Source organism: Pan paniscus, chromosome 18 (assembly GCF_029289425.2).
Source record: "Pan paniscus chromosome 18, NHGRI_mPanPan1-v2.0_pri, whole genome shotgun sequence".
Classification (NCBI taxonomy): domain Eukaryota; kingdom Metazoa; phylum Chordata; class Mammalia; order Primates; family Hominidae; genus Pan; species Pan paniscus.
Genome location: NC_073267.2, coordinates 81,075,058 through 81,102,036, shown reverse-complemented (window position 1 = coordinate 81,102,036; position 26,979 = coordinate 81,075,058). Strand labels below are relative to the sequence as shown.

At 48.9% G+C, this 26,979-nt stretch overlaps 1 protein-coding gene across 3 annotated transcripts in view; it reads right to left on the bottom strand.

Moving 5' to 3' along the window:
* The window catches only part of ZFHX3 (zinc finger homeobox 3), a 272,637-nt gene extending 255,600 nt beyond the window's left edge, over positions 1-17,037 (bottom strand). The window contains exon 1 of one of the 3 annotated variants that reach the window (XM_034940594.3): positions 16,847-17,037. The gene's annotated coding sequence lies outside the window, so the exon portion shown is untranslated. Of the gene's footprint in view, positions 1-6,000; positions 6,328-16,846 lie in introns of those variants that run through there. The other 2 variants (XM_008954876.5, XM_034940595.3) reach the window with 2 other exon arrangements.
* Positions 17,038-26,979: the final 9,942 nt, after the last annotated feature.

Sequence of the window (26,979 nt, the reverse complement as noted above, 5' to 3'; positions counted from 1 at the left end):
CCACAAAAAACAGCGGAGCTGTTAAAAGGGAAGCAGAAACCATTCCTCCAGTCAAGGCCAAATGTACATTAAGAACCAAGGCCTTGAGCCAAAGAGCATTTTAGGAAGCAGGACCTTAAATGGTGGAAGAGGCTTGCATTGCTTCTTGAGTAGTTAAGAACAATTGTTTAAAAAAAGAAAAAAGAGAAGTTGGGAGATGGAGAAGAAAGGCACCCATGTGTTCTTCAGCAACTTCCACGGGACAAAGATGTTGGGAAGGGAGAAGTCATCAGAAATAGGCCACTCAGGAGACCGGAAGCATGGGGAGCAGCTCAGTTCATGTCTACACATATGTGGTTTTTATAGACTTTCAGGAGTTTAAATGCTTCTGAAAAGCGATGTTTGCATACTGAAGGGAGACAGACTTCCATATTTGAACAGGCACTTATATGACTTTTTCGGGGGATGCAGGGCTGAGATCAACTATCAGATTAAGCCCCTTGGTCTTTCTGCACTCAGCTAATCTGCCTCCTGCCTCTCCACTAAGGAGATTCAAATGAGAAGACAGAGGCAGTCGCCTCTGAACTAGAATATTCCTACTGAAATGCAGAGCCTATGATAGAGATGGGCACCGGGGACCATCTATCCAAAAGCCAGCCTAACTGATACACTCAGAAGAATTTTTCTCCAGTTACACTCCTGGATGGAGTCAGGAACAACCAAGAAACAAGCAAAACTGTTCTTTTGCCTCCTCCTTCCTGAAAGAACCCCATCAAGAAGGCTATACATGACCCCTCCAGTGTGTAAGCCCCAATCATGCCTAACCACCCCAAATCACCCCAAGTACTCAGCCCTACTCAATAACTAACACCCTCTCCCATCTATACAGAACAGCGGGTATAGGCAGTCACTGACTCCTGCCCTAGAAGCATCGGGCGAGGGGTCTCACTCCCAGATCAAAGGTTTGTGGCCAAGATAACTTTTGGGACAGTGGATGAAATCAGCAGCAGATGAAAACTCCACAGCCTTTTTGAGAGTCCAGTGGAGCCAGTTCTCCCACTTCCAGTCCAAGTCTCCCTGCAGATGACTGAAGGTGATCCATACATTCCTAACTGCTGCCCCGAAAGACCCACTTACAATTAAACTCCAGGTCACCAGTTAAGAAAGCCTTTAGGCCCCTTATGTGATTAGCTTCCTCCCAGAAACCAAGCAGAATAGAAAGTGAGAGGCATCCCAGCACTGGCCCATCTTCTCAAGGTGTGGCCTTGCAAGGGAGTTTCAGTGGCTTCATCCCAAACCACCAGCAGCCAGGAGTAGGGGTGGGAGTGCGGCAGATGTTTTGCCCACCTCACTGGAAGCTTTAGACCTGACTCCAGGGAGGGAAAAGGATGGACAAATCTCAGAGGCAGCACATGTGTTAATACCAAAGCTCAAAGAACGCACAGCAGAACCACCTAAGACCTCCAGGACACAGCAAGCCAGCTAAGGCCCCTCTGGAAAGGCACACATCAAACCCCCCATGCAGTAATCCTCATGTTGAGACTGCTGTGGTGACCCTCTGGTGGACAGGGAGAGGGGGTCACCCAAAAGGCAGATGAAGCCCAGGCATTTTGCTAAGAGGCCCGGGCTGGGGTTAAAACCAACAAAACAGAAGTCTTGCTTCAAAATGGGGCTGAATTTGCCATCTCGCAAACTTTCTATGTCTCCCTCCCTGTTTTTATTTGAGCCCTTATTCTTGTAAAAGCAAGAAACTCCATGAATGAAGGCTGAAAGAAAGGCAGAAACATCAAAGAAAAAAAAATCCCCTTTAAATGTTAAAAGCCAAAGTACTTTCCTTGGGCAAATAACTCTCTAGAGACACCCCCATCACTGCCTAGACCACGGCCTTGTCCTCACCCACCTGTCCCCTGGCCCAAAGAATGAAAACCAGAAACATTCCGGTCGTTTCCCTACTTCTGAAGCTTCAGCTCAGTGCTGCTGTCAATCGGCACTAAGCCTTGCTCTGCACCTCTGTCCTCAGTTTCTGTCCATATCAAAGTCATTTACCATATTAGCCCAAAGAAGCCCTCCAACATCTGATTGCCACTTTGCACATGTTCAAAGAGATCAATCTGGCAGTCAACTTTAAATCATAGAGAAAAGCCCTCTGACAGTTGTTGATTTTGTAGTGCTTCTCTTTAATCTGGATTTTGAAAGTGGCTTGCCAATGAGCCAAGATTTCTGCCTGGGTCTCTCCCTCGGGGCGGTTTGACACAACCGTAGCTTCTGTGTGCTCCTTTCTCAATCTGAGTGGCCTGAGGACACAGGACACTGTGCTTTGGACAGAACAGGCGCCCTTTATGATTTAAACTAGCTCCTGCCAAGGAATTCCCTTGCCTAGATTCTATTAAAACTGGGTTCCCATTTCCCCTGACCACAGTTTTTTAACTCAGGCAGAGGACGGTGGTTCTGAGCTGTGCTGTGATTTCTAATAATAACCATTACCACCAAATTCTCATACCAGAGCATTTGGATACCCCTATGAAGTTCACTGTAATGGAATCTGCCTTCCTGTTGTGTTTTTACAGTAACGCCCCCATCCTGGTTAATTGCACCAGCCTTAGGAACCAGAGCAAGCCAACAGGCCCAAACATCACAGAAATAGGCCAGGCTAACAGCAAGCAATCATTTTAATAACAAATGAAAGCATAAACCACAGCACATACTGTACTTCTTCAGGTTACTGACAGGCATCTTCAGTGTGCAGTACGAGTGAGGGTGAGATGGAGTTTATATAAGTTTGTTCAGACCAGAATCATTGCTGCCTACTTGCAAGTCAAAGCTAAATCCTTAGAGCTGAGAAACAAGTGAGTTACTCTTAAAAGGTGAGTGTTTGTTTGTTTGTTTGTTTGTTTGTTTGTTTTGAGATGGAGTTTCGGAGTTTCGCTCTTGTTGCCCAGGCTAGAATGCAATGGCCCAATCTCAGCTCACTGTAACCTCCCCCTCCCAGATTCAAGTGATTCTCCTGCCTCGGCCTCCTGAGTAGCTGGGGTTACAGGAATGCACCATCACACTCGGCTAATTTTGTATTTTTAGTAGAGACGGGGTTTCTCCATGTTGATCAGGCTGGTCTCGAACTCCCAACCTCAAGTGATCTGCCTGCCTCAGCCTCCCAAAGTGCTGGGATTACAGGCATGAGCCACCGTGCCTGGCCAAAAGGTGAGTTTTATAAAGACAGCTCACTTTCTTCCCCTTTAAATAATTCAAGCCAGTTCCCTACACTTTTACAAAATGTTGCTTAGTCACTTAAATATTTACTTTTTAAGATAACACTGTTACAACTGTGCAATAAAAATAATTTCTTAAGTAAGGGTCTGCTCTGAGCCCTGAAGCATTTCCAGATTCTTACTGATACTTTGTAGGTGGAAGAAAAAAAGCTCCTACCCCTGAAAGATACACCAAAAAGGAACAACTGCACACAGTGACAATAAGGACATGTTTCCTGGATGCTAGAACTAAGCCACATCACCACTAGCCCTAGAAATACTTTTCCAGCAGTCTGTAATCACAGATTTATTCTAATGAACTAACCACTTTTGGGTCACCAAAGATGAGCCAGGCCGGTCCTGGGAGTGTCTAGCAAGCATCACTTAAAGTCATAATGATGAAAACTAAATCTCGCTTATTTTAGCTCCTTGCCACTGGGCTGTCCAATTGGCACTGAGTTGACACAGCAGTTAAATTCAACCTCAAAGCAGCAAGAAGGCAGGCACTTCACTGTCCTGGTGGGAAGAGCCAGGCAGGGGCCTGTGGAGGGCACCGTTTTAGTTGGGCCTTTCCAACCCTCCCTTAACATTCATTTGTGCAAACAAAAAAATGGAAGAAAAGGAACCAAAATTAAGTTTCAGGTGGTTGGGGAAGCAGCATGGATTTACATTATCATTATTATTATTATTATTAATTATTATTATTATTATTGAATAGTTAGCAAGTGTTTCTCAATAGTTCCCTGTTCATCAACACTGTTTTCAGGAGAAATGGAAAACAGTAGCTCTATTTCATAGAAAGTACAGCCATTTCAAAAAAAAAAAAAAAAGTGAGGGGGGTTGGTGAGAGAGGGAAGTGACCCATGTCATAAAGACAGAAGGTCTCCAAGTCACTTAATTCCTTGTGATTCTGAAAGGGCTGTTTTTAAAGTGTAAAAGTGCTCGCTTCTGCATCTGCTCCATGTTGTTAAATAACACTTGTGTAATTAAATAAAAGAGCCAAGTGTGACCCCAGCCCACTCTGAGAGGCACTTTACATGCTTTCTGAAAACTATGCTGGAAACACCATGAGGAGAACTCCTTAGTCCTGTAATTTAGCAAAGGGAGAGAGAAAAAGTTTCTTTTGGCCATCATAGCTACACACTCTCTGAAAGGGTGCCTGCAGGGTCTCTGCAAAACAGAATGAACACAAATACAGGCGTGCAAACACCCAGGTATGTACCACTCTGTGAAGACCCCATTCTTGAAACCCTTCAATTATTTGCAACCGTGGTCTCCTGACTTCCCTCACACCTCACTTTTGCCTTAATTGTTTTTCATGTTTGAGTAGCAAGAGGGATTCAGAATCTCAGGCTGCCAGTGGCTGTTCTGATAACAAGGAGCAGACTCACGTTCCTTGCTACGGCCTTTCTTGATCACGTTACCTCGGAAGGTGTATGTTTTCCTACCCAATGCAGTCCCCACCACAGCACTCTCGTGTCCTCCTCCAGCCCAGCCTCCTGGAACTCGTGATTTTCAGGGTTTCCCTTGAAACCTATCCAGAAACCACAGCCGTTAATGAACATGAAGATTTGACACCTCCTGAATTCAGGAATGAGGGAACTCGAGGGGCCAACTCTACAAACTCGCACCTGCTGCTTGACGGCAAGGAAACAGAGTTTCCCCAGCTAGGGTGAGCTTTAAATTATACTCTATTTATTTAGTGACTTGTCTCCAAGGATCTCAAAGCATAGAGAGAAATAAGATGATGTGTAACTTTCTCACAATCTACCTTCAAGGCTTTGCCCTGGTGCATTCTGACAAGCAGGACCCAATCTGAAGGAGAGGCCTTCCTTCTGTGCCCAGGCAGAGCCATCTGTCCTCTCTGGGGTTTTCTGTCAGTGGCTTTAGGGAGTCTTCAAGGACTGTTAAATGACACAGAGGGTGGGGGGAGGGATGACCCTCCTGGATTCACCTGCTCACGGCTTTCACTTAAGCCAGTTTAACACACGAGGTACCACTGTGCCACGCAATTCCCTCTTAGCACACACCATGCATGAGCTGCAGTCTTTGCCCTCCAGGCCTTTTCCTATCATAACACAGGTGTGTCCAAGGCAGAAAAGACCATTTTCCAGAAGGTTCGTTTCCCTCCAAGCCTACAATGCTTCTTTTTGTTGTTATTGTTTTTCTGCTACTGACCTAAACATAGGCATTCCTCCTCCTAACAGGATAAAAATCTTGACTCTCTCCTTTGCATCAGCTCCCCACCCCGCCCCTGCCCAAGGAAATAAATGCTCTGACTTTTCCAAGAGTGCGAAAAAACTAAAATTAGAGGGTGGACAAGATGATCTCCAAAGGTGCCCTCCAGCTCCAAAACTCTGATTCTCCCTTTAATTACTCCACAAGTGCATTCTTCACATTGTTTCGAACTGACCAGCGACTTCTCCAGGGCTGAAAAGGGTGCATTTTTAGGCGGAGGCACCCAAACTTCTAAATGACACCAGTACCACAAGTATTCAGAAGGCAGGAACTAATCCAAAAGCAGACTCAGGAAAGGAGGAGGGAGGGGAGGACAGAGGGAAGGGAAGGAAGGAGGAAGGAAGAGCTTTACTGTGTGCCCAGCGGAATTTAGGCGCTCTCACCCTAGGTAGGTGGCAACTGGAGTCTGGGAGTTCAAGTGCATCCAGCCTGCCCTTCCCCCACACGCCCCCAGAGAATGGGAAGTTCAGCCAAGACTCGCAGCACCTGCCCGCGGCTCCAGGCCGGCTGCGCGGACCCGGAGGGAGGCTGCACTCACCTGGCACACCAAGCCTCCGCGCACCTCCGGAGGGAGGCGGCACTTGCAGGTCCGGGGGCCGCGCCGCCATGCGCAACAACGGGAAATTCCAATGGCACCCGAGCCCCGAGCTCACCCACCCCAGGCGGCATGCTCCCCACCTCCCGCTGGCCCCAGGACTCGGAGGTGGCTCTGGTTAGGAGCAGGGGGCCCGGAGACAGGGGAGGGGAGCTCATGGTGGCGGCGGGGCTGGCGGTCGGCCCGTCCCCGGAGGGAGGTCCCCGGGGCGCGGCGGGGATTCACCCACGGGGCGCGGCGCTGGCGTCCGGGTCCCCGGCCTGCCCGCCGCCGCCGCCTCCTCCTCTGCCGCCGCCCGCCCGGAATCGCTTTATGTAAATGAAGCCCAACTCGCAGTTTGCAGCGCGCACCGCCCGGGGAAGGGGGGCGGGCGGGGCGGGGGGCCTTCGGGGATCCACATTACACAGCAACAAAGCGGAAGGTTAATTTGAAACTCACAGCCCCGCTGCCGCTCGGCTCCCCGGGCAAAGCCTGACATCTACAGTCGTGCCGGGCGCAGGCCGGGTTGCTCGGCGGCGACCGCGCCCGCCCGCCCGCAGGGACCCGGGGACGCACAGGGGCGCGCGGGACCCGGGCGCTCAGCTGCGCTCGCTCCGCTCGGGGCGCGGGCCTTGGGGCAGGCCGGGGGGCCCGCGCACCCGCCTGGGGCCAGGAACCCTCGCCGCTCGGCCTGCGCCGCCCCGGGAACCGGCCCCGGCGGGAACAAAGCCCAGGCCCTCCCGGAGGCGCTGACCCCTCGCTCATCAAAGGTCAGGGGCCGGCCTAGAATCGGGCGAGAAGAAAGGGACGCGCCCTCGGCCACTAAAAGGAGCCTGAGGCCTCCGAACTGGAGCCATCGCTCCCTGGGCCCCGTCCACGTCACAGCCAGGCCACTCAAGCATGGGGACAGGAGCCAATGTGGACAGGAATTTATTGGAAACACACACCCATCCTATTAACTGCTTTACAGAGCACTTCTGTTTTTCAGTTGCAGAAACTTATAAAAACATCCCCCTGCTCTCCGTTGAGAGTTTAAGGATAGTTTTTGAGGCCAGAGAAAGAGAAAAGAAGGAGAGATCACTAGAAGGATAGGAAGAAAAGAAGTGGGAAGAAAAGGAGATGCAGTCTACAATGTAAGCCTCCAGGCTCCTTAGCCTCACCTTATAAAGCCACATCACCGCAGAGATAGCAAAGATCGTGCCCTTTCCCAGGGAGTTCCTACCGCCAGGGTAAGATTTAAAGCGGCCACCCCAGTTGGTCAAAGCGATTGCTGGGCGCCTTTCTATCTCCCCAAGTTCACCTTTTCCAGTTGGTCAAAGCGATTGCTGGGCGCCTTCTATCTCCCCAAGTCCACCTTTTTCCATTCTCATCTGAAAGCCAGCCCCAAAGAAATCTCACCGGAAGTCCTCTGTCCTCCCTGTCAGAATCCCACCCTCAGTCTGAATTTACTCCCGATTCTCACAGCACAGAAAGGCACCTGCTTTTACCCTTTCTGAAAACCACCCACCCAGGCTGGCCTTACAGCCTGGAGAGTCTTTTCCTCGGGCACAATAATGAACCATGCAAGTGTTAGAAATATAATCAGCTCATGAGGCGAAGAGCAGTATGTATGGAATTGTATTAGCATGAGGCACACACTGACTCGGGAGAAAAAGGGATGCTTAGCTGGTGAAAACCATCACATCCCCGTATAGAAGGCTTTTTGCACAATGTAAGTTGGGTTCAGATTAATGTAAGTATCTAACCTGTTGGGTACAGACAGCCCCTTTCTACATTTTAGTCCAGAATAGATTCTGGGGAAATTTATTTATTTATTTATTTATTTCAGCTAAGGCCCTGGGAGAAAAGACTGCCTCCAGGGAATCATGTCCGATTAGGGACAAAGGAGGGCACAAGCCCAATTCAGTCACACGTGAGAGCACGGGGGCCGGGTGGGGGGAGTGAAGAGCCAACAGGGAAGGTGGAGGATGAGTCTGCAAACCAGACTATGGTCACTGCAGAGCTGCTTCCAGACCACCTGACTTCAGGCCCAAGAACAGGTGGTGTTTTCAAAACACACTGTTATTTATGTTGGCCATATAAGTTGAGAACACCTTAAAGAAAACAATTAATACTTTAATTGAAAAAGTGACTATGAATAAGACATGAAGATGACGTATGCTAGCAGGACCGCAAGCAACGTGGCCCACAACGCAGAGATGCCTCTGGCAATCTCTTCAGGAAAACGAAGATTCCTTACCTGGGATAGGTAAGGCCTGCTGGATAAATTAAAGACAACAAGAAAATGTTGATACTCTCAGAAAATCTAATTTTGCTGCTTTATCTTCATTTTTATTAACAGGGGACAACCTCGTAATCTGGTGACATCATGATCCTGGTAGGCCCACAGACAAATACCTTCAATAAAATAAAAGCTAGAAAGCCCAAAGAACAAGCTATTAAAGTAACCTGGGAGGATGCAGCACTGCCTGGGCAGAAGGCCCGGACGGGATCTGCCCTAATACTGCCACTGTCCCAAGAGGTAGACCCTGCAACCTGCCTCCTGCACTTGAGAGGCCTGACAAGTAGAACTGAGAGTGACCCTGAGTTCCTTTTCTTTATCTGGCACCAGCTACACACATGATGAGGCCTAGTCAAGCCTGCCTTTGTTCCAGGCAAAAATTTAACAGGTAATCCACAGGCAGGTGATCTATGGCCTCTGTACATTATGGAAATGAGGGACTACACACAAGCTGGGTGTCACCTCTACTAAAACTCATTTTCCTTATTCATAAAAACAATACCTCTTCAGAGGGAATTGGCAACTTCTGCACTTACATATGAAATCAGGAGTTTCTCTGAAATACTCCTTGCAAATTCTATCCTCCAGCTCTGGAAGCCCTGGCTCTTCGGAGGGCAGCTGCCTGATGTTAAACCCATGGCCTACCCAGCAGTGACAGCCTGACATTCTCATCGCTCCATCCTGAACACTGCTGACAAATAAACCCACTCTCAGAAAAGGCAATTCTTCCCTCGCAGTTCTCCATACCCAGTCTCGTCTCATCTGGAAAGCGTAATTGGCAACAGCCGAAAGGATAAATATTTAAAAATAAATCAGGGAGCGCTAACCCCTTCCCTACTCCTCCCCTTACCCACTCTCCAAGCCAGAGGCCTGCCCCCTAACGCTGAGCTGGCTGGTAAATTACAATGATTCTACCGAGCCAAACCTGCTTGTCTCTCTCTTTCTCTACACATACACACTTACTAATGCTGTATCCTTCCACTTTTGCAAAGGTAAATATGATCTCTAAGATACAATGGATGTCAGCATTCTGACTTCCAGCGTAACCTGGGCTCTCTTTTCACAGTACAGCGGGTTTAGACAGATTTGTGCACCCTGCCGGGTTCTTCTATTTTTATTAAATTATACGTATACATTGATTTTTAAAACTAGTGCTTAAATAACCCGGAGGCTTTAACAAAGAAAAATCCAGAAGAGGGCAAGAAACAAAAACAAACGTTCCTGAAATAAACAAGGAACCATTTGGAGCTGAATTGGCCTGAGTTCACCCCATGATTTTGAGGCAGTTATATTTAGGGGCCTGGTACCCGCTGGGTGGCCAGGCCCTCCTGGGTATGGAACAGAATGCAGAAGTTCCTCAGAACAGCTCACATTTGCCTTCATAACCATTGGAAGCTGGTGTGCCAAGGCCTGCACACAGATGTTTTGATTCACATTTTTCTGCTGAAGCCTCAAGGCCTCCATCCATCCCTACAGTGCTAATTCCATAGATTAATTTTTACCCCCAAATCGTAGGTGGAACATTATCTAATTTCCTTACCCACCCTCCCCAGCTCAGGTGCTAAATCTGTCAATGATATCCCACAACAAAGATACAAATGAGTAACCATTTTTTAAAAGCTGTGATTTCGGAGAGTTTTTCTAAATTAATTTTAAGTTACAAAGCCCCAAGTTTTAAGAAAGCCAAAATACAGAAGTTGCCTTAAAACAGCTTTACATGTTAGGTAAAGAGCTCTCTCTCTCTCTTTCTCGCTCCTTCTTTTTTAAACAAAAATATTATTTCTGAAAGGGCAAAGGGAATTTGCCATGCAAGACTTTTATACCCAGGGGGATTCTTACATTTGTGTTTCTAAACCTTGAAATTGAGAATTTTAATGAAAAGGCGGACAGATGCTTAAGGACAGCATCGCAATCTGGGTCCATACATTACAGGAGAGAGAGGCGCTTTGTTTGGGGCCAAGTAAAAAGAGGTGGGCTCCTATTTTGTTCATAGGCCATTCCCACCATCTGACACATCCCTTTACAGTCGGTGTGATGCTAACCACTGAATTCTTGGAGGGGAAGCAGGTTGGAAGGAGAAGAAAGGAAAAGGGAAACAGAAGAGGAAAAGAAATGGGCGATGGGATACTGCCTGTTTATACAAATTGTAGATTTAAAAAAAAAAATGCCAACACGGTATCCATTCCATAGTATGTACCAAAAGCACTTTCACACGTGAGTTAAAACGATCCATTAAATGCTGTATCGAAAGTACAACAACCAGGGTTGGAGTTTGTTTTTTTTTTTAATGAAGAATTCATTGAGGTTTGCAGTGCTCCCCTATTAAGCTTCTAAGGATGGGGCACAAGACAGGAAGATAGACAAAAGATGACCTTTTTCATGCTTTCCCCCAAATAATTCTAGAATCCTATTTTCTTATCTTTTCATTTTAGGGCATTTGGGTTCAAAAATCTGTGCTAATCTGACTTCAGAGCCCCCGAGCTGAAAAATTCACATATCCTCCAAGTCAGCCAGTGTTTTAGAATTTGGATTTCTATTGAGGCTGTTCCAATCGCCAGTGAGGCCTACGGTAAAAACGTGCTTCATGCTGTTTCGTTTGTCTCTCTGCAGACAAATAGAAACTGTGAAATTTAAAGAATGGATGAAAAAAAGAAGTCTAAAACAAAGAGGTTAAAAAAATAGGACAAATGTTTTTGCTTTTCTGTCTCCCCGGAGCAATTGTTTGGGGAAGTCTGCATTGACAATAACCATGAGAAGGCCATCTAAAGGCGATGCGTACACAAGGGGACTCCTTCCCTGCTGCCTTTGGTCTGGGAGAAAAAGTACCTTAGCTCCGTTCTCCAGAAACAAAAGGCCAGGGCCACGGAAGGGGGGAGAGGTGACAGGGGCTTTCACATGGAGCCAAGTGTCAATGCTGGTTCATTTTTCACCCGTCTTACTTGGAAAGCGGCTCAGGGAACTTCCTAATGACTGCTTTTTCCCTCTCTCCCTATTATTTCTAAACCTAAAAGAACAAAACAATAATTTTTTTTTTAACCTAAAACCCATCACTCTATTAGAGGAAAGCCTTTGGGGCCTATGCAGTCAGATTTTCCTCTTTCCTTTCCTCATCCTACTTTTTTTTTCTTTTTTGGAGGGGGGTTCCAATTGTAGATCACATGGAAATAAGAGACACTGGACACTATAGTCATTTTTAGTAACACCAGAACGGCCTTTATATCTACGAAAAGGCAGGAAACGGGGAGAAAACACACATGCACAAAAAACCCAACAGGGATATAAGGCGGTGGTGGGGAGGCTGCGGGGGCAAGGCCTTGAAACACTTTCTTTTTTTTCACAGCATGAAGTCCACTAATGCCAGCTTCAGATTTGCAACTGAATCAAAGTCTCCGAGTCGTCATTACAAGGTTTTTCGGTGGGTGGGGGCATGGAGAAGTGGACAATAAGGATGTATTAAAGACACAGACAAGGTGTGGCAGGGGCAAAGTGGGGGGAGGTGTTACAAAGAAAGGAAGCTGAGATGAATCACCGCGTGCCATGAAAATACCAGGGCGAGTGGATGTCGGAGTGTTTAACCAGATTTGAAGTTGGAAGCATCTTCCCCAGCGGGCAAACCCTAGGACGAGGCACAGCCACGCGACCCTCAGCCTTTGAACCCAGACCTGGCAGCTTAGGAGCACACTCCCCCTTCCCCAGGCAGCCACAGGCTCTGAGCTGAAAGGCAAGGTGGGGGTAGGGATAAGAGGGCCCTGCAAAGAAGCACAATCAACAACTCAAATATGAACGGAAATGACGTCAGCAAAGTGAAGGACCTGTTTACTGCAGATCAAAACAAAACAAACTTCCAAACCTTTTGTGTACACAAGAAAACTCTATAAAAAGCCTTCCTAAAATGTCACCAGGGTCGACACATCAGCAGCCCCACAAGAAAACGCATGACAGTTACCATAGGGGGAGGGGGGAGGAAAGGGGCTGAAGGGAAGATGATCTGGGGGGCTGGGGGGAGGAGTGATAAAACCAGAAGGAGCCCAAAACCCAGTTGCTACTGCCCCCTCTGCTGATCCTTAATATTTATTGGTGTTTATAATCTAAAAGCCATGCTCCACGTTTCACTTAATACAAGGCCAGACAGTGTTGTCTAATGAGGTAGCATTACAATCAGCTTGTAATACTGAATTTTTAATGCTGCCAAGGATTCTGTTACATAATAATATGAAAAACAGAAGCTGAAAGTGGGCTCGCAGGGGACAGGACATTCGAGGTTCCAGGCAGGCGAGCGCCACCAGCCCGGTTCCCCTCCCCCACACCCGCCCCCCTACTTTCTGACGTGCAATCAACCCTCCATCCCGATACAGGAGGTCCGTATGGAAACCAGGAGGATTTTTTTTTTTTTTTTTAGGAAATCCACACTTTTCATTATTATTGTTATTATACTCTCATCCGAAGTTTATACCTCAAGAGTTTGAATTCTAGCTTTTCTGGGGTTAAAGGTCTAAAATGAAAATTAATTTTTTTGGAAGAGGTGGCGAAGAGACAATACAGGGGAGGAGAGGGGTAGCTTATTTTAAGCAAACCAAGAAATTTGGGAGAAAAATCACAGAGGGAGAAAGAACTTGGTGGGGGAGGGAATAGATGTCTGCCGACCATATTCACAGCTGCCGCACTCAGTTTACATTGGTGTAATTTAAAGGCATATATATAGCCGCCGTTGCTCCTCTCTGTAATACCCCAAGACTGTAAATCTATAACCACTGCAATGATTTAGTGATTAAAAACATGATAACATATTGTGTAACTGCAAACCACAGAACCCCTGCCAACTCTCTCTCTCTAAGATAAAGGGGAAAAAAATACAGAAAATGTGTTGCTTGCAGCCATCTTCCTAAACCCAAAAGATTTTAATAAAAGAACCTATACAGCAGACGAATTGGAAAGGGGTGAGTGAATTCTGTGTGAAGCCAGCAAAGGGAGAGAAAAAAAAAAGGCAGCTTTATGTGGGATTCTTTTCCTTGTACTAACAAATTACGACCTAAACATGCCTTTTCTTTTCTCTCTCTTTTTTTTTAATAGTTTGTTGTAACTGGAATAACTGGTCTTGTGCACTGTCTTGCATATTCAAAGCTGCTTTGTAACCGGATCTAGAGACCCAACCTTATTTGCCTGAACTCAATAGGGGTTTTTTCTCCCCCTCCTCCCGGGTTTTGTTTTGGATTCGGTATTGTGGGTTTTCTGTTGTTGCTGGGAGCCTATGTCTATGCAGGCACAGGCTCTGGTGCCTTTAAACCACAGACCAAACACCTGAAAGGGGGAGGCACAATTTGTAGAATGGCAGGAGGAGCCTAAAATATACACCAAAAAATAAAATCAAAGCAGCTGTAGGGGTTTTGGCCTCTGAGCAGCTGACCTGACCCCGTTCTGTATATTCTTTTATTTCCCCATTGCAGGATTCCTGCACCTTGGGTCAGATTCAAACTCAATGTGACCCTGAGGAGAAGGCAGTCACAGAGTCCTGAAAAGCTGCTCCATATTTAATAGGGGTGGGGGAAGTAAGTGCATATGCATCCAGACTCCCCCAGTGAAGACACCCACACGGTGCAGACGTACGCGCGCGCGCGCGCGCGCGCACATACACACACACACACACACACACACACACACACACACACACACACACACACACACAGTCAGGACTGCCAGGCCATGGGACCAGCTCCACCCCAGTTTTCTTGGCCCACACCACTGAGAGCCTGAACTCTCTTTGCGGGCCCCCAAAATCCTCATACCTACAACTCTACACACACACACACACACACACACACACACACACGCAGAGAACACCACTCCTCCAGAGACTTTGTATGTTTAAAAAGTCCACAGATCTGAATCGCCTCCTCTCTGGACCGGAGCAGGGCAGTTTATTCAGAGAAATCAATAGGAAAGAGCATTTGCAAATATTTATATAAGCCCTGTGCGTTTCAGCATTAAGTAATTAAAAACTAAAACCCGAGGAGGGGGAAGGGAGACACACAGACAGAGGAAGGCTGCTGGCCTAGAGTAGGTTTTCCTGCCCACACCTCATCTTCCCAAACCGCAATCTTTTCAAAACTGACTCCGTGTACACTTTTTACGAAATCCTCTTCGTACACCATTTGCTAGACTATTTCAAAATCATCTCCAAATATGGATTCACCTACCACCAAGCTTTCAAGACTGACTGTGTCTGTATTCTATCTCTCTTCTCATACACACACAGCAACTCATACTTTTGACACTGCTTCAATCTCTAGTATATTCTCTTTTATTTTCCTATCTCTAATATACCTGCACTAGTTAAAAAAAAAAACAACAAACCTAACATTGTAAGATAAGAAGAGGGCCCCCAAAGTGCCCATTCAAGAAGCAAACTCCCAACCCCTAGGTCTCCTGAATACCCCCCACTCCCCTCAACCCACTGGATGTCTACACTTTGGGGGTTCAGCTCCTGAAACCCCCACATGTAAACAGATTTGAAAAAAAAAAACAACTTCAGCAAAATGGAGTTTTAGAATGAGCTACTATGGAGTGGACTTCCCTATATTGTTCCGGAGGGCAGGGCAGTAAATTCTGGTTGTTCTCCCTCTAAATCCTCTCTAAGAAGCCAAGCAAGGCGCTGGAGCACCCACGCTGCAGATATTGTAGAAATTTACAGTAAATGTAGGTACACGATTGCAGCACGCTGCCCTATTGATTATGCAGATTGTGATCAATCTTCTCCCCTCGCCCACTGCCCAAGCCTCTTTCGGAGGACCTCCAAATAAGTTGGTCTGCAACTAGCTATTCTCCCAAAGTAGGGAGGAAAAAAAGTAATTTTTTAAAAAACATAATAAATCCTCAATTGTCCCCACTGAAAGGGCTCGAGTCTTTTTTAAATTCCAAAGTGAATTTATGTTCTGTAATTTGCATTACAGCCAAGCGATCACCGTCTGTCATATTCTTCAAAGGTACTTAACAAACTGCCTTTTAAAAGTCACTAGAACTGGAGGCCAGAAAAAGGCAATCAGCATGCTCCGTCCATACAGTGCTTAGATCAAGTTTCAATAATTGAGACCAATAAAAATTGTCATATTTACCCTACTTGAAAGCAACAAGGGGGGGAAAAGTTAAGACTGGGTGCCTTTTGAAAGCGCTTGTAATCAAAGAATTTGCCACAGTCCAAAGAATAGCACAACATTGAACAAAAGTCAGATTCTGCGCAACAGCTTCATTCGCAAAGTGATATATACATATTTTAATTCAATAGTTAATACAAGAACCCTCCGAGTACTGAGTCCATACACAACTTAATTATATACACTGCATGAAATACACTTAGATCTACTCTCCAATAGATATGCAAAAAGACGGACATTAAAATGCATAATGTAAAATTCAGGAACACGGTTTTTGCATCGAGTGGAGCCGGGCGAGGGGTGAGAGTGGGGAACCGAACGTAAACAATCCCAGATTCGCGAGAGCAAAAAAAAAAAAAAAAAAAAAAAAAAAAAGAAGAAGAAAGAAAAGAAAAAGAAAAAAGGCATCCTCGGATGTCTCTGAGCTCAGCTGGCGGAAGAAGGCCGGCCGGGCGAGGTCTGGCCCTGGCCAGCGGCGCAGCCCCGAGCCCCCGGGAGCCCCTAGTGTCCAGGGCAGAGCCCCCTCTGGGCGCTCGCGGCGCTGCCAGTGGGGCAGGGCGGAGAGCGCACAGGTAGAGGATCGCGCGGCCGCCTCGCCCCCTCCGGGACCCCGTGGCTACGAACGGGCTCCCGCGTCGCCGGCAAGTCGAGCCCCAGCGCGGAAGGCGCTCGCCCGGCCAGCGGTGGCGGCCGCGGCAGCAGCAGTGGCTGCGACCGCGGCAGCAGCAGTGGCTGCGACCGCGGCGACTGCTCCGGGCCGGGTGCGCGCCCCGCGCGGCTGCTCAGCCCGGGGCCCCGGCGCCTCTCGGGGTGGGGCAAAGTTGGGGGCCGGGAGCGGCGGGGGCGGGGGCACTCGGCACCGCGGACCCCCCCATACTCCCCCCACCGCCGGCCGCCGCCTTTGTCTCCGAGCTGGTACCCCGGCCGCCCTCCCGCCCTCGGCCCGCGCCCCGGCCGGCCCTGCCTGGCGGCGCCTCCAAACTCGCCGCGCGGGCCTCGCCCCGGGCGCCTCCACCCTCCCGGGGGTCGCCGGCGGCCGGCGGCGGCGGCGCGGGGCCGGGGAGGAGGGGGCGGCCCGGGCTCGGCGGCGGCGGCGGCGGCGGCAGCGGCGGGAGGAGGAGGAAGAAGAAGAAGAGAAAGAGAAAGTTTGGCGTAGGGGGAAGGCGAGCGGGACGCAGCGAGCGAGCAGGGCGCGGGCGCGGGGAGCGCGGGCGGCGGCGGCCGGGCGCGGGAGCCGGGAGGGGGCAGGACGAGCCCCATGCAAAGCAGCCCGGGCGCCCCGAGGAGCCCCGCGTCCGGGCGGTGGCGGCGGGAGGAGGAGGAGGAGCAGGCGGCGGCGGCGGCGGCGGGAAAAAAAAAAGAGGGAAAAGTTGCCACTTACGCGGTTGCTTCTCCGGCGGCGGCGGCTGCAGCGGCGCTGCTGGCGACGGCGGCGGCGGCGGGAGCTGGCGGCGCTTTTAATCCCGAAAAAAGGCGCTCGGGCCGCGGAGCCCATCAAGGCAGCAGCGGCGGCTGGCGGGGGTCGGCGGCGGCGGAGGACGCGCTGCTGGCGGCGGCGGCGGCGGCGGCGGCGGAGCTGGAGCGCGCTCGGCGGAGCCCGGGGCGGGAGGCGGCCGCAGCCGGGGAGCCGGAGCCGCCGCCGCCGCTGCCGCCGAGCAGCATGGTTGGCGGGGAGTTTACAGCCCCCGGAGCGGGCAGGGGCCACGGAAGAGAAGCGGCGGCGGCGGCGGCAGCGGCTCTAGGCTGTAATTGGGATGCAAAGCAGGCGGCGGCGGCGGCGGCGGCTGCGGCCGGGAGGAGGAGGAGGAGGAGGCGGCGGCGGTGGCGGCTGCAGCGGTCGGAGGGGACGCGCTGGAAGTGGGAGCTGATGAGTGAAAAGAAAAAAAAGTCTTTGGATCTTTATTCTGCTAATTAGTTTCCTGCAAAAAATGGCTGTGATTAATTCAGTGCGCATGTGCTTCATTACCCAGGCACGACGGGAAGGGCTAATTAGCCACCTTCTGGATCAATAAGATTCAGCAAAAAAGAAAAGGGGGAGGTGGAGGGAGGCAGAGGGGAGGAAGGGAGGAAAAAAAAAAAACCAGGGGAAAGTGATGAGCAGGGCAAGGAGAGCAGGAAGAGAGGATGGGAGAAGAGCCTAGAAGAGGGAGAGAGGCTCCAAAAGTTTATGCATGTATTAAAAACACACACACACGACACACACACGAGCGCACACACACACACACACGCACACACACACCGAGAAGTGGAATGCATAGGAGCAACAATAGGAACCTGGCTAAGAATCTTTTTAAGATTTTTTTTTCCCTTTCTTCTTCCCCCCCTTCTCTTTTCTTTCTTATTATTTTCCCCTTTCTCTCTCTCTCTCTCTCTCTAAGCAAACGCAGCAATGTTTAAATTAACTAGGAAAAGAGCATCTCCAAAGAATGGGGGCATTAGTGGAGGGGGACAGCTTAGAGTAAAGGTTTAAGTGAAAGAGCAGAGACTTCGAATAGAGACCACTTTAAATTGCAAATCTGAGATTTTTTAACTGAAGGAAAATTACCTCCCCCCAAATCAGAGGACGAATGAAGAAAATATGGAGAAAACTTTAACACATACCATAGACTAGACAAAAAATATATGTTAATTTTGTGTTCTGAAATAAGACGCAATCGGTCTTCTCTGGTTCTTTAGAAGGAGAGGGGAAGAGAGGAGGGGTGATTAGAAGAAATAAAAGGGAGAAAGTGAATCAGAACTGAAAGGGGATAACTTCAGGAAAGACAAGAAAAGGAAAAGTTGCACTTGGAAACAAGTCCAACTTTCTACCTTTCTGGACTTAAGAGAAAAGTAAAATCAATTTTCTCGTGTGAAACCTGGAAAGCAGATGTTTTCAAAACACAGGAAGCTATTTTGCCATCAAAAGCAGGGATGTAATAAAGGCAGTGAAAAATAATTTCAGACTGAATTCATAAGAGAGAAAGCCCATATATTTAAATATAGAGGAAAGGTCTAGGGTGTAGAAAGGGGAAATTACATACCCCTTCCCTAATGCCAAAAAAAAAAAAAAAAAAAAAGCCTTACAGCTACCTCCAAGAGTTTGGAGCACAGTCACGAAGCCAAAGGGCTTGAAATGAGAGGATGGATTTCAGATAAAGACTAGGAGCGGTACATCCCACTAGAGCCCAAAGGAGATCCCTGGAATCAAAGACAGCAGCCAGGGACCCTACTACTGTACCGATTCCCAGTACATCAAAGCCATCACTTAGGCTGGTGCACGGTACCTCCAAAAAGCAAGCAAACAAACGCAGGAAGAACAAGAGTCAGTGTCTGTCTGTCTCTCTCTCTCTCTCTCCCCCCTCTTCTCTGTCTCTTCCCCCCCCTTTCAAATCCTAGCCTCAGCGTCACTGCTACTGCAATAGATTTTTTAAAAATGACAAGTTGTATTTATGTAAGTTCTAAATATGAACTAATACCATTGAAATTACAATGTCTGGAATAAAATAAAATGCAATCAGCACTTTAAGTAATCTGCAAACAAATGTAAAAACAACATTTATGTTTTTGAAGGCATTATTAGTAAACCCTGTAACACCAGATAGCTTGCTAAAACTTATTTTTCTTGGGAAAAAATGTTGCCCTAGCCTACCAGATTATTTATTTTGGAAGGAATTTGGGAATTAATCAGGAAATCTGTTTGATTAGAAAGTAATTCTTCATTTTGAGAGATTTTCCAATGCTCTTAAGAACATGCAGCTTCTTAGTCAAGACTAGAGAGAAAAAAAACGGTTTAGGATTTTGCAGGGTTACCTCATCTAATCCTTCTGAATTCACTCTGGGAATAATGCTATTTTATTTACGGGGGGCGGGGGAAGAAAATACATTTAGAAAAATCAGGGGTTTCCTCTCTGTGAGCCAAATCTGGGTTGCCATTCAAACTTTTTCTGGCTGCTTTTCCATGCAGGACAGCTGATCAATAAAGCCAAGTCCAGCCTGGCTTGCTACAGGTTTCACCAGTCAGTGCTTGCAAAACCTTTGTCATTTTCTAAAAATAAAAAAGCTAAAAGTTATTGTAGAAGAAGGGGCTTTTTTTTGTCCCCTGCACAATGTGTCTTTTGTGAGGTTAATGCCATTCTGGGCTCTCGATAGCCCTGGACAATGGGGAACTCTCTAGGAGCCTGCAAAGATTCTAGCTTTTTTCTTTCTTGCCTTTTTTTTTTTTTTTTTTAAGGGAAGGATGAAACATTCCTACAGTCCAAACACAACCTCTACTTTGATTAAATAAATATTTATCTTTATTGTAGCCATTGTATATTTTTACCTTCAGTTTGTCCGGTTTCTGATTATTATTTTAAATTTTTCAATGGCAACAGTTAATCTTTTTTTTTTTCCCTTTCAGTCCAAAGGGCAGGTCAGTGTAAAATGTAGCTGACTGAAGGAAGACTGGTAAATTCTGAATTTTTCCATAATACATCAGGTAAGGAAAATTGTTCAGACCCTCAGGAATATATTCACTTCCTTTTTATCTGTCTTCACGAATCTTCATAAAGCTGTTTATTTTTTTAAAGATGTGGTAGAATTAAATTCCTCTTTGTAGATCTTGAAAAATCACTTAAATACTATGTATTTATTTTCTTTTAAAATGTAAATAGTACTAGAAGTGAACTTGCAGCTTGTTTCTTATATAAAACGGTGCAGAGGAAGTCATTATTTCCTTTAGTATAAGCTATTTGGAGGAAATTCTGGATATAAATGTATTTCATGTTACAATATAGGAAAATGTCAGCTTAATCTGGTAAATACTTATGCTAATTTTACTGAGTGAATTCGTTATAAGGAGGAGAGGTACCAAGCTTGTATGATTGAATAATGCTTAGACGATAATCCAGCATCTATATGGATTATTTTACGTACAAAATGAAAAAAAAAAAGGAAACAAGAAATTCAGAATCTAAATCTTTCATTTAGCTGGCAAGAGGGCAGAAAATTTTAGACCAACCTGTTTTTAAGACATTTACATTAGGAGGGAAAGTGGAATGTAGGCTAAATATTGCATTGCTGTGTACATTTCTCTAGCTCTCACTCGAATGGGTATAGATATAAAAACACAAAAATATATGCATAAAGGGGTACATAAATATACATTTGAATGACTTCAGATGTCTTTGCATTTGTGTGTGTGTGTGAATATATCTGTGCACACAGATATACAAGGTGTACATAAATTCAGGTACTGGGCAGAGCTGTGTGAGTGCTCGCTCACTGGGGGCTTGTGTTTCCAGATCTGTTTGAAGCCACTTCTTTGCAAATATAACATAAAAAGGTTGATTTAATGATGAAGATGTGAATGGTGAATTTGAGTAAGAATCTGCTTCCCTGCAATTATCAGAATATGGGGTTGCAATGTGAGCAGATATTATTTGGTCCAAAGGCTAAAGAGGCAATGGGCCATCTTAAGGGGCAAGGAGGATGAAGGGGTCTTAGGAGATCTCACTTGGAAAAAGCCTAGCTCTGGGCCCTGGGTTTTCTTCCGCAGGGAGATTGGGGACACAGAAGCAAAAAAAAAAAAAAAAAAAAAAAAAAAAAAAAAAAAAAAAAAAAAAAAGGAAGAAAAAAGAAAACCCCGTGTGGAGGCAGGAGAGGTTGAAAGGACGCCTCTCCGTACAACTCCAGAGCTAGATCTAAGGAAGGGGATGGAGGGTGAAGAATGTGCGAGTCCCTTTTTGAATGTGTATTGTTATTCTAAGTCTATTGTATGTACGTGTTGCAGTCCTTTCATTTGCCACAACATATGGATTCCATAAATGCAGACATGCCGAAGTGCATCTGTCTGGGTAGTTAACATGATCTAAACATCCCTCTTCGTTCCGCTAACTCCGGCTCTTCTTCGGGCTCCTCGGCAGCGCTCCGGGCCAGCCGGCCCGTGCCCCAGGCTTGCAGCGCCCGGCAGCCTCGTCCTTTTGTGGTCTCTGCACGGGATCCAAGGTGCCGCGCGGAGGAGGCGGGCTGCTCGCAGTGCCGGGGTCAGAGGCGCCGCCACCGGCGGCCTCTGCGCGCGCGGGGAGGAAAGGGTTAAGCTGCCCGAGCCCGGGGAAGGGGCTGCGCTCATCCTGGAGCGAGGTGCAGCCACCGGCAGCTGTGATTTAGGGGTCAAGTCCGAGATCACCTTTCTCCTGCCTCTGGAAATGGCAGAAGATGAGATAGGGAGGGAGAAACTAGAGAGTGGCAGCCAGGCGCAGCACGTGGGCTCCATCCATCCGACACCCCCATCGCCCCGGTCCACCCCCTGACCCCCAGACAAATCGGACAGTTCCCTTTTCTGGTAGAGATGCGGGGTGCGGTTCTTCTGAGCGTCCAGAATCGCTCCATCCAAGGCTCTGCCCTAAGGTTAAGCCACTGTGCCCTGAGCCTCAACCACCAGATCTCAAAAGTTTGCTCTCAATGCGCCAGACAGTGAGTAGCTGAGTCTGAGTAAAAATCACCCCCCCTCCCCGTTTACGAAAACCAGGGGTCCCCCTGGCAGGACTAGGCCGTTTGAATGTTGGTGCTAGACCCTCAGACTCCTGTCACAGTCCCCACAGTCGTGAGGGGATGTACACAGTGGTGCCCACTACATGCAGCTTCTTGCTTTGTGCCTATATTCTTTCTCAGGATCTTGCTTTCCCCCAACTCAGGCGGACTGGGGAATACTTTGGTCAAAATAATTTTTTACACCTGAAAGGTAACCAAAAACCAAATTCAGATGTGTTTCTAGGGTTTTTTCACTGGAAAAGAGCAGAGGGTCTGAAGTCCCCTTTTGTTATGGTTCAGTGTCCGGCCCGCCAGGTTGAGGGTCCCCGCGCCCAGGTGACGTTCTGGGGGCTGTAGGGATGCGCACCGTGCCCACAAAAGGCGATTTAATTGAGAACGAGCTTCCCAAATCCAACTCCATGAGGTTGGCATTTAGGACGACAGCTCTTTCGGAAAGTTACTCCAAGAAAAAGGAGTTTTTTGGTGGGAAAAGAAAACTGGCTCGAAATGACAGAGAAAAGGGAACTAGATCCCTGGGGGGCAGGAGGCAGGTGGGGGGTGCGGTGAGAAGATAAGGAGATGAGCCGGGAAGTACACGGACAGGGAGTGTGGGGCGCGGCCAGGGAGGTTCCGCGACGCCCTCCCCTGACTCTCACTCCAGCTACCAGGGTGAGGGTGAATCACCCCGATTTTAGCTTCTGCTTCCAGGGCCAAGAGCAGACCAGCTGGTCTAGAAGGCAGCTGAGGTCTGTCTTCTGAGCCCTGCCGCCCCTAACCCTGCCAGAGCCTCCAAACCGCGGAAATCAAACCAAATTGGCCGCTCAAATCTAGAGAGGTTTCATCCCTGGGGCAAGGGGGAGGGAACAAGCCTTTTTTTTTTTTCTTTTGAACTCCCGATTCAAAAGAGACCACAACCTACTCTTGAGTGTCATCTCCAGTACATGGATTGTGGGTATGTTTCATTCTTTCTTTTTTCCTGCTTCTCAGAAGTAAAACCTTTAAAGAATGAGCCCCAAACTTGGAGCGCCCGGGTCCTTGAAAGAGTTCCAAATGATAAAGCCTGCCCTTCATTTTGAATACATGGCGCATTGTGAAAATGCAGGGCAATTAGTCAATTCCAGGGTTTGAGTCAGATTCCCAGTTTCCTCAGCTCCTTTGCAATGGAAATCTGAAATCCAACCTTGGGGCAGGAGGCGCGGAGCCGGTGGCTCTCCCGGGTTCCACACCGCCTGCACCGCTGGCTAGCGCCTGACTTCCCTTTTGGTGACCTGGTAGGTACTAGAAGTTTGCACCACATGTAAAGCCTGGGGCGAGTGAAGAAGAGAGAGAACTAACTTCATCACAGCTCAACAAAGTGAACAACTTGAGGGCAAGAGACCCTCGGTCGGGCTGTGTTCGCTTTAGGGATTTCCAAGGGCATAACTTGGGGGAATGGTAGAGACTTCTTGCTTGCCAGCCGGAGCCAGGAAAAAAGGAAACCCTGCGATGGGCGGGCGGCGGGCTTGGGAGCAGGGCTGTGAGTGGGCAACTGAGACCTGGCTCCCATCTGCACATAGCCCTCCTGGGCCAGCGCCGGGAGACGGTGCCCACGGTGGCACGTGCATTGTTGACACGCAGACACGCAGGCGTGCGTTAACGGAGGGATGCGCGGCTGAACAATCCCCCCACCCCACCCCATGCTTGCATTTCTTGCAGGCATGGCTTATTTAATGGCTAGGGAATTGAGTGCCTCTTACCCACCACCCCCATCCCTTTTATTTTTTGCTGAGAGATGTAAAAAGGAACCTATGCCGTGTACATATTCTGAATAAACGTGAGGGGTTTTTTTTTCTTGAGAAATACCTAGCGCCATAATTTTGTGATTTAAGGGGGCGAGGGAAATCTTTGAAATGAAGGAAATCAGTGGGGGACGAACTAGCTTTTCCTAGTGTGTGTGTGTGTGTGTGTGTATGTGTGCGTGTGTGTGTGTCTCCCCAAAGCCAGTAATGGGATTTAAAATGAGAGATTCCCAGTCCTCGTCCTCCCTCCCATTGCATTTTGCTCTCTTCGCCCCAGAAAACATCTGCGATAACCGGCTGCACGTCTAAAGGGACGGTTTAAAGAGAAACAGGGTTTGGGGAGCGCATCAACTTTCTCTCTTTCAAATAAAGTTGAAAAAAAATTCCAAAGACAATTTAAGCAACAAACGACATCGAACAGATATTTTTCCAAGGCAAAAAATTTCCGATTCGTTGGTTTCCCATTCTCAGAAATAGAGAAAAATGCGAATCCGATCTTCCCGTGCGCTCATGACACGAAATTTGGAGCCCGTACTTGGTTAAGGCTGGTGAGTGCAGGGCAGGGCGTGGCCCCACGGCCGGCAGGAGTCCGGCGCACACTGGGCCTGGAGCGCACCGACTGGGGCTCCGGCTAGCCGGGCTACCCGTGGGGTGGCCTAGGGCCCAGCCTGTGTCAACGCTGCGGGCAGGGCACTGGTCCCCTGTGGACTCGGGGCGCGCCCTCTCAGCCGCCTCCCTGTTTAATTCCAGAGCTCAGCGGGCTGCAGGGACATTCGACGCCAGTTTCCTCTGGCCCGGGCGTGAGACGCGCCCTTCTCGTGTCTGCTCTTCCGTCCCTCTGCGCTGGATGTTGTATAGCGCAGGCCCCTTCCCTCCCCGCCTCTCGTTCCCAAAACCTTATCACTGAGAATTCGACAGTTGCCCCGAGATGCTGATCCCAGTTCACGGAGCCAGCGTGCGCGTCCCTAATGCCCGGCACACCCATCTCCATTTCGGGACCCCTTTTTTTCCTGCGGGCTCTGGACTCCCGGGAGGAAGCCTCGGGCCCTCCGGCTCCCCGGAGACACCGGCTGAGGCGCTTAGGCCAGTGCAGAGTCGCCGCACTGGGACCCAGGCGCCCCTCGCAGGTGCACGCAGGGCATGGCCCAACGGCCCCTCGGATGGGCGGGGAAACAGGCCCGGGCGGAGCAATTCGATCACCCCATTATGCCCCTGCGGATGCCCAGAAAAGCCACCAGGCCCGGGGGACTGCCCCAGCAGTGGTCTGGAAAGGAGAGGGCGCGGCGAGGGGCGCACCTCGCGCCCAGGGCCCACGCCGCCCAGGCCCCGTGCCTGCCTCCCCGTCACCCTAACTCCGCACCCGGGACTGCTGGTGGTTCCCTTCTCTTTCCGCCGTTCTCGCCGGGCTGCCTAGTCTCTTTAGGGCCACAGATGCGCCCTCCTCCCCCCAGCTCCGCGGGATACGGAGGTGAGAGCACTGAGATGGGGACCCTGAACCCAACTGCAGGAGGACGCTGGACCCCTATGTCCCCAGGAGCCCCTTCCAGCCAAGGCCTGGGGAGGGAAGGCGCCTCTGCACCCCTCAGCCCCAGGTGCAAGAGCTGGGAGTGGAGAACCCCCGGGGCCCTGCTCGCCTCCAAGGCAGACCAGAAACCGGGCCCGCCAAGGAGGCGGGAGTGGGTGTGTAGAGTTAGCGAAGGGCCGACTGGAGGGGTGCCTGTGCCTGCGTGTTTGGTGCTGCACGTCTCCCTCCCTCTCATTCTGTCTGGGAAGAAAAAAGAAAGCGGGCAGATTTGAGCCGACCCCTCTTTCCGCAGCCTGGGAACGCTGCAGCAGGAAGAATTGCTCATAACGACACTTAAGCCCCGACAGTTGAATGCTAAAGGTTAAACTTACAGTCTTCAGGGAAGGGCTTCCTGCCAACTGGAACAGCGGTGCGCGCTGCCACGGGCGCTCCTCCACCCCAGACTGGCCCTTCCAGGTACAGTTCACATCACGGCTCTTGGCATTTGTGAACTTCAGCGAAAGGAGCCCCTGGGTGCTGGCTTGTCCCTGCCCCTCATCTTCAGGGAACCTCTCCTTCCTGGTCTCCCCCATTATTTTGCCTGTGGCTGGTTGAGACCTCAGTTTGTCCCTGGGATCCTGCCCTGTGGGTCCCAACTAGTTCCTGCTGTGCAGTTGGAATGGACCCACCTTTGCAACAAAGATGCAGGGTTCACACAGGTGGACACTTTGGAGAAACTGCATTCATCCCTTGTCCCTTTGCACAGAGCACTCGGTGGCCCCTGCAGCTTGGCACAGATAAAACCAAGGCTAATACACTGAATTTAGTGCCCAGCCTTGGAGGGGTCTGCAGAGAGACGCTGGCTGTAAGGAGGCAGGCGGGGGATTGTCAGGTGGAAAGCTTCCCCCAAAGGAATAGCCAAGGGAGTCTCTATTCCACGGACCAAGGGCCCCTCCCCCAACCCACCACCAAATGATGGTAAGGTTCAATTTAGCACCCCTAAAAAGTATATTCCAGTAGGAGATAGATGGTAAAGAGAATGCAGTTCAGCTCTCAGGAGCCAGGGAATGTGGCTCTTTTCCTCCCTCCCTAGAGAGCCCACATTTGCTGAGCACCTACCTTGCCTTAGCTCCCTGCCAGGCACTTTCCAAATAATTGCATTCAGTTCTCCCAGCAACCCTGGGAAACTGGTATTATTAGTCCCATCTTATAGATGAGGAATACCAGATTCAGAGAGGTTAAGTCACTCACTTAAGGTCACACAGCTATTAAGTGGCTCAGCTTGAATTTGAACCTGGGCCTGTCAGGCTTTAAAGCTATTTCTATTACACCAGTTGCCTCTCATCAAGGTCAGGAGAATCAGGGGACCCAAGGGATGAGAAAAGATAGATGTGTAGGGCAGATGGGCTGAGGGGCAGGAAATAAAAATATTTCCGGAAGGGTGCTCTGGTTTTGTATGGATTCAGGGCTAGATTCAAGACTAAGAGACAAGTCACTGACGGGCATGGTCCCCCATGTTATTCACTAAAGGGAAAAAGGCCAAAAGGGACAATGCAATAGAGAAATATCAACAAAATCCTAGGATTACAGGGTTGGAACCCATGTAACAATTGCCTGGTGTGCCCCTTGGTTTTCCAGCCTCGGCTGGCCATACTAGGGAAGTTCATACCAGGCCTTTTTGTTTTTCTTTGTAAATTTTCTGACTGTGTCTGAAGCTCAGACAAGTTCCTTACTTCTGTGAGT